We start from the raw sequence: 7,982 nt of genomic DNA, 5'->3' as shown, positions 1-7,982 counted from the left end.
TCACCAAGTTTCCAACTATTCATCCACCTTGAGCATAGGCCTTTTCTTCATACCCCACCCTTTTTTTTAAGATGGAGTCTTGCTCTGTCACCCAAGCTGGAGTGCAGTGGCATAATCCTGGCTCACTGCAACCTCTGCCTCCTGGGTTCAAGTGATTCTCCTGCCTCAGCCTCCTGAGTAGCTGGGACTACAGGCGCATGCCACCACTCCCAACTAATTTCTTGGTTTTTAGTAGAGAGACGGGGTTTCGCCGTGTTAGCCAGGATGGTCTGGATCTCCTGACCTTGTGATCTGCCCACCTCGGCCTCCCAAAGTGTTGGGATTACAGGCGTGAGCCACTGCACCTGGCCTTCCCCATCCCTTTATCCTTCATGATGTCATAGTTACATTCCAAAAATTAAAATTTGGCTATTTCACTCTTCCCAAAACCTGCAATGGTCCCAACATTCAAAGAGTAAAATACAAATACTTTGTTTTAGTATTCAGTTAGTTAATTTTGGTATTCAAGAGCTTTCCCTATAGACTCAAAACAGCTTCTCAGCTTTATCTAACAGTCTCCTGATTTTCCCTTGGTCTCTACTGTAAACTAATCATTATTCTTTTTATACATGTTTTACCACCTGTCTCAGATTCCTTCCTTCATCTTGCAAGGCATTACATTAATCCCTATATTCATTCACCCACTATCTATCTATCAATCACCAATCATGTCTCTATTTGTATATATATATACACACACACACACACATGTGTGTATGTGTGTAGAATGACATTTATTGTAAAGAATTAGCTCATGCAATTATGGAGTCTGAGAAGTGTCATGATCTGCCATCAAAAAACTGGAGACTCAGGAAAGCCAATAATGTAAATTCCAGTCTGAGTCTAAAGGCCTGAGAACCAGGAGCACTGATAGTATAAGCCCCAGTCCAATGGCAGGCAAAGACAAATGTCTCAGCTCAAGCAGTCAGGTAGAGAGAGAGAGAGAGAGAGAGAAAGAGAGAGAGAGAGAGAGAGAATTTTGGGCTCTGGATGGGTTGGATGATGGCCACCTACATTGAGGAGGGCCATCTGCTTTACTTAGACTACCAATTCAAATGAAAATCTCTTAGGGAAAACATTCTCATAGACTCACCTAGAAATAAGATTTAACCAGATACCTGGGCATCACGTGGCTCGGCCAAGTTGACACAGAAAGTTAATCATCACACAAGGCAAGAGATGTAGATTTAAAAGTAGACCGTAAAGATGTAGCAATTGGAGATAAAATTGCTTAAAAAGAAGAAAGAAAAGTACTGCGCTTTAGATAAAAATTGTTAGGCAATTAATCAAACTCTGTGTGTGTGTGCACACACCCGAGTTTGTAGGAATATACATGAGGTAGTTAATACAAAAGAGATTAAAAAGAAGCAAACCGCACAATTTCAAAGTACTAATTTGTGGCTTACTCAAACTTTTTAAGGTGTGAAAAAGAATAGATCCATCTGATCTATTTTCAAAAATAAGTATATGTTTATTGCAGCAATATTCACATGAGCCAAGATATAAAATCTACCCAACTATTCATCAACAGATGAATGGATACAGAAACATGGTATGCATATAAATGGAATATTATTCATCTATAAAAAGGAGTGAAATCTTGCCATATGTAGCAACATGGATGCAACAAGAGGTCATTATGTTAAGTGAAATAAACTGGCACAAAAAGACAAATGTTACAGGTTTTCACTTATATGTGGGAGTTTAAAAAGTGGATCTCAACTTAAAGTTAAGAAGTAGATTAGTGGTACCAGAGGCTAGAAATGATAGGGGTAGGAAGATGAAGAAAAGTTGGTTAATGGATACAAAAATATCATTTTTATGAGTTATATAGAAAGAAGAAGTTCTAGCATTTGATAGTATAGCAGGGAGATTGTAGTTAACAATAATTTGTTGTATGTTTCAAAATAGCTAGAAGAGAAAAATCAGAATGTTCTCAACACAAAGAAAACATAAATATTTGAGGCAATGGATATCTCAATTACTCTGATTTGATCATTATGCATTGTGCACATGTATAAAAATGTCACATATACTCCCAAAATATGTAGTATTATATTTTTGCAAAGAATCTTAAGACAGTTCTTGTTTTTTTACTTCTTCCATGGTCAGTGACTACAGTAGTACCCTCTCACCTCTGGCTTTGCTTTCCATGGTTTCACTTACCTGTGGTCAACTGTGGTCCGAAAATATTAAATGGAAAGTTTCCAGAAATAAACAACTTACAGGTTTCAAATTGTTTGCCCTTAAGTGGCATTTTGAAATTTTGCCATTCTTCTCTGTCCTGCCCAGGATGTAAATCATCCCTTTGTCCAGTGTATCTACGCCATATATGCTATCCACCAGATAGTCACTTGGTAGCAATTTGGGTTATCAGATTGACTGCCATGGTGTCCCAGTGCTTGTGTTCAAGTAGCCTCATTTTACTCCATAATGGCCCCAAAGCACAAGAGTAGTGATGCTGACAATTCAAATATGCCAAGGATAAGCTGTAAAATGCTTCCTTTAAGAGAAAAGGTGAAAGTTCTCAATAAGGAAAGAAAACAAAATCATATACTGAGGTTGCTAAGATTACTAAGAACAAATCTTCGATCTGTGACATAGTGATGAAAGTGAAAGAAATTCATGAGAAATTCATGCTAGTTGTGCTGCTGCACCTCAAACTACAAAAATTATAGCCACAGTGCATGATAAGTGCTTAGTTAAGATGGAAAAGGCAGTCAATTTGTGGGTAGCAAATATGAACCGAGATGTGTTTTCCTTGATTGACAGCAGTTGGATTTGGTACTATGTTTTCAGGCATCTACTGGGGGTCTTGGAATGTATCCCCTACTGTATTACTCAGCAGTTAGAAACTTTCAAATATGAGGGTAACACATTTATCATTGAGACAGAAATCTATGAAGAGTGGAATTAAATCTATTATTTAATAGAATTAATTATAATCCAACAGGCTAAACTTACTACTATTAGACTGGCATATGAAGAAATATAGGAATACTCTTGTAAATAATCATAAAATACAACAGCTATGTTCCCTGAAGTACAATTTAATTTCTGTCTGTATTGATTTATCTTCATTCTTAAGCAATGCTTTTTGACGGGGCTTGCTGTAGTAAGTACAAAGGATATAGTCTGAGACCTGAGTTTAACTCCTGTGAAACACTTCAATTCTTTTTTTTTTAAAGTCTTACTCTGTCACCCAGGATGAGTACAGTGGTGTGATCTTGGCTCACTGCAACCTCTGCTACCTAGATTCAAATGATTCTCCTGCCTCAGCCTCCTGAGTAGCTGGGATTACAGGTGCCTGTCACCATGCCCGGCTAATTTTCGCATTTTTTAGTAGAGACAGGGTTTCACCATGTTGGCCAGGCTGGTCTTGAACTCCTGACCTCAAGTGATCCACTTGCCTCTGCCTCCCAAAATGCTGGGATTAAAGGTAAGAGCCACCATGCCAGGACCCCTTCAATTCGTTTAATTATTGTTTACTCCTTTATAAATGAATATAATAGTAATACTCTCCTCAAGGAAGGCTCTAAAGATGAAATATATTAATGCAGGAGAAAGACAATGTAAAGTTATAGGAGAATATTAAGTATTAGAATTTATGCTATATGACACTTGAATTTAGTGCTTCGAAACCTAAATGAGAGCATTCTTTATTTTTTATTAGAATACATTGAATTTCTGCTTTTTATATTGTTTTGTCTATTACTCTATGATTATCCGTTTTAGCTAGTGCGTCAGTTTTACTGATCTTTATCAAGTTATGTAAATAGAAGTGGTTTGGAACTTGGAAAAGGTTGTGAAAGATACCGTGATTACAAAAGTGCATTTCAAAGTAACACACAGGAAGTATAGGACTTGAAAATGTAACAATTAACTAGTTTGTGGTGGAAAGTTGCTATGACTCCAATAATTTATACAGATATGATTTAATTTCCAAAATAAGATGGGTTTCTCAATCTATATTTAGCATTCATCTTCTTCCTTGCAGGGATTTTAGAAGATTGTCACTCATTCATCCTATTTTTAAAAATGATATTAATACTTCATGTTCTAAAATGCCTTCCAGAATAGGAATCTCTCCAGGTAGAGGGAATATTTAATTGTAGAGAGTAGACGTATTAATCCTTAACCAAGTATGTAGATTTTGGCTAAAGTGTGCCCATGTGTCTATTAAATGTTGTATTATGGTAAATACCTAATATATGACTTCTAACATACTCCTTTATGTATATTTAGAAAAGAAAACTTGACCTAATATCCACTGGGTAAATTTCTACTGCAAAACCAATAATTATTGCATGTTAATTCCTCTAGGCATGTATACTGTCAGACTAAATTTTTCTTGCTTTGAAAATTAACTAATATAGTTGGTTTTAGAAGATGTTAAGAAAATTGAGTTTGTGAATTGGAGCTCAGGTAGGCCAGCTAGCTTCATATTTCAGGATTATATTTTTACAAGTGCCTGTCACTGCTTTCAGCAGGAACTGAGTAAGATATAGAGACAGATTAGCAAAATCCTTCTTCCTCCTTTTTCTTGTGAAACTCAATATGGCATATTGAAAAGAGGTCACAGAAACTATCCTTGTGCAATGAGATATTTTTTAGTATGTGAATTATAACATTTTCCATTAGAAGTTTAGATCACCACTTAAAGCATTTCTTGGGCTCTTTAATATCCTTCAATTTAGGACAAGTTGGACTTAAGGTGAAATTAAGTTCTATGTAACTCAGTTAATTTATTTTATATAACTAAAATTATTTTACATTATGCACTTAAGGTGATGTTAGCTATGTTAAGTTGTAGAACTTAATTAAATATATAAATTATATAAAAATATATACATTGATAAAACTGATAATAAAAATATAACCTCTGTTTAGATAGAACTAAGAATTAACTAAGAATCTCCCCTGAGCAGTATAATAGGAAGACATATAATGCTGTGGTATAGGAAATGCTTGTCCAGTGAATCATCCATTTTCAAGTTAATCATTAATTTGGAAATTATGCTTTTCTCCATAGAAAACAGCATTAGCCCCATTTCCTCCAGAACAGCAACAACAAAAAAACTGAATAAAATGCTTTTTATGGCACAGAGAGTAGTTGCCTTACCCAGAGCTCAGAAAACCACATAAACAGAGGAAGAACGTAATCTCGGTTAGCATGTAAAGCATGCAGCTGACATTTTGCAAAGCTTGTTATTAGAACAACATTCCCTCCTCAGCAGTAAGGTGGTTGAGTATGCAGCTTAGAATTAGACAGTCTGCATCTGAATTACAGTTCACCATTTCCAAGCTGTGTGTGTGACTTTTGAATTTACAGAATCCTCATAAGCTTTGGTTTCTTCAACTATAAAAGAGAAATAAACTTTGCAAGGTTCTGTAAATATAAGCTAGTAAATGCAAGATATTTAACATAGTGATTGGCAAATATTGTCATTATGAGTAAATGTTACTGCAGTGTGGTAATGGATCTCATACATGAACTTTCAGCATGTGAAAAACTAGATTCTAAAAATAAGATCTGTATACTCAAGAAATTAATGTTCACAGTAGATTAGGATTGCACAAAATCAGTGAAGTACCCATTAAAGGAAAACAAGATGCTAAATAGAAGAGAAAGTCATACCAGAACAGAGACTCATTTCTTAGCCATTAATATGGCTAAGCTAAAGTGTTTTACAAGTTCCACTGTGAGAAGGACATGGAAGTTTATTCAAATCCTTATTTTTATCTACCAAATACTTATCATGAAGGCTATGCATATGATCTATTCGTTTAATGCATTCATATATATAGAAATATTTCTAAACATATCCATATGTACCTTATTAATACTTGGAATTATTCTTTTCATTTCATTATTAATTAAAGTTTTGGCTATCTCATACAATGCTGGAAAAGGGGAACATTTTGGGTATTATTTCATGTAGAGATAACCGAGCTAGGTGGACCCGCCTGACCACTGTAGTCAAGATTCTTTTGCTAAGAGTGAGAAAACTGATGAGCAGTGTAAGTAGTTCAAAAACCAAAGACTGGAGTCAGATATGCCTGAGTCGAATTCTGCATTTTCAGGTTAGGAGACTAGACAATATTCTTAAATTCTTTGAGATTTCTTTTTTTTTTTTTAATCCGTAAACTGAATGTAATACTGCCTCTCTCTGATGATCATTGTAATTTATAAAAATTTTTGAAGGCATCTTACATAGAACTGAACGCAGTAGGCACATGATAAATATTAAGTTCTTTTGTCCTTTCCTTTTCTTTTGAAAATGCCATATTATCTAAAAGGAAATTTTCTCCTTTTGGGGCAGTGTGTGTATAGCTTTGCTGCAGCACTGTAAGGTGATATAATCATAGAAAGAAAGGAGAAGTAGAATTATTTCAGTTGGAAAACTAAAGGAGTGAGTTAATCAATGGACATAATTTATATTTATAAAAATCTTAATAGTTAACAAAGAGCTTTACACATATATGGACTTTCCTAATATATATGTTGCATTTGGAAAGTATTTTTTTTTTGTTGTTGAAAACCTTTGAGATAAAATAAATGTGAAGGTAATATCTTAATAAAGTTTTGCCCAATTTTTTTTTTTTTTTTTTTTTTTTTTTTTTTTTTTTGAGACGGAGTTTCGCTCTTGTTACCCAGGTTGGAGTGCAGTGGCGCGATCTCGGCTCATCGCAACCTCCGCCTCCTGGGTTCAGGCAATTCTCCTGCCTCAGCCTCCTGAGTAGCTGGGATTACAGGCACGCGCCACCACGCCCAGCTAATTTTTTTTGTATCTTTAGTAGAGACGGGGTTTCACCATGTTGACCAGGATGGTCTCGATCTCTTGACCTCGTGATCCACCCGCCTCGGCCTCCCAAAGTGCTGGGATTACAGGCGTGAGCCACCGCGCCCGGCAAGTTTTGCCAAATTTTTATATCAATTGTATTTTAGGGAAAACTAAAATCTTCCTTACATGTTACAAACTAGACTCAGGTGGAATCTCTTTTAAATAATTTAACCAATGTTTATAAATATACACAGATATATCACTACATTTTCACTCTGCTTTATTAATCATTAATTTGTTATAACTCCTACTCTGTTTATTGAGCCTTGCTGAGAGCAGCCACTGTTCACCTAACTTTGTATTTTGCCAACATTTACTTTTATGATGTTCTTGATTTAATATGATAGGATTTATTTTTAGAAACTAAAGAGAGTTAAAAAAAACAACAGTTAGTAGTTCACAGAAAAATTATTGCCTGTATGTATCCTTTGCTTATTGCAAACAGGTTTATACCTTGCTTTGTAAAAGAACTCTCACACAAGAGTTGTTAAGAACTTTGTCTCTGGCTGGATTCAGTGGCTCACACCTGTAATTCCAGCACTGTGGGAGGCTGAGGCAGGTGGATCACTTGAGCTCAAGAGTTCGAGACCAGCCTGGACAACATGATGAAACCCTGTTTCTACTAAAAGTACAAAAATTAGGTGAGCATGGTAGCATGTGCCTGTGGTCCCAGGTATTCAGGAGGCTGAGGTCGGGGGACGACTACCTGAGCCCAGAAGGCGGAGGTTGCAGTGAGCCCAGATTGCACCACTGCACTCCAGCCTGGGTCACACAGCAAGACAGTGTCTAAAAAAAAAAAAAAAAAAAAATGGAACTCTTGCTTCATATGATCTTTGGTCTTTCAAAAAAATTGCAGGATGGCTCATATTGACCCAGGCGAGCACTTTTTTTTTTTTTTTTTTTTGCCAGTCTAATAACATGATTTCTGTGACTATTTTAAAGAATAGATGACTTTGGTACAAGTCATCTTTGTTTTAATACTTTGCTTCTGTTAACAGGAGCCATTAAGTTATGAGAAATTTTAGTATTAGAGTTGTGTTGAATTTATTTGATTTGCTTCATGGTATAAAACTTCTCCTGAAAAGGAAGAGGTCAATG

This window comes from Aotus nancymaae, unplaced genomic scaffold, assembly GCF_030222135.1.
Source record: "Aotus nancymaae isolate 86718 unplaced genomic scaffold, 86718_ANA_hifiasm-v0.15.2.pri h1tg000108l, whole genome shotgun sequence".
NCBI lineage: Eukaryota > Metazoa > Chordata > Mammalia > Primates > Aotidae > Aotus > Aotus nancymaae.
Note: the sequence above shows the minus strand (reverse complement) of the source record.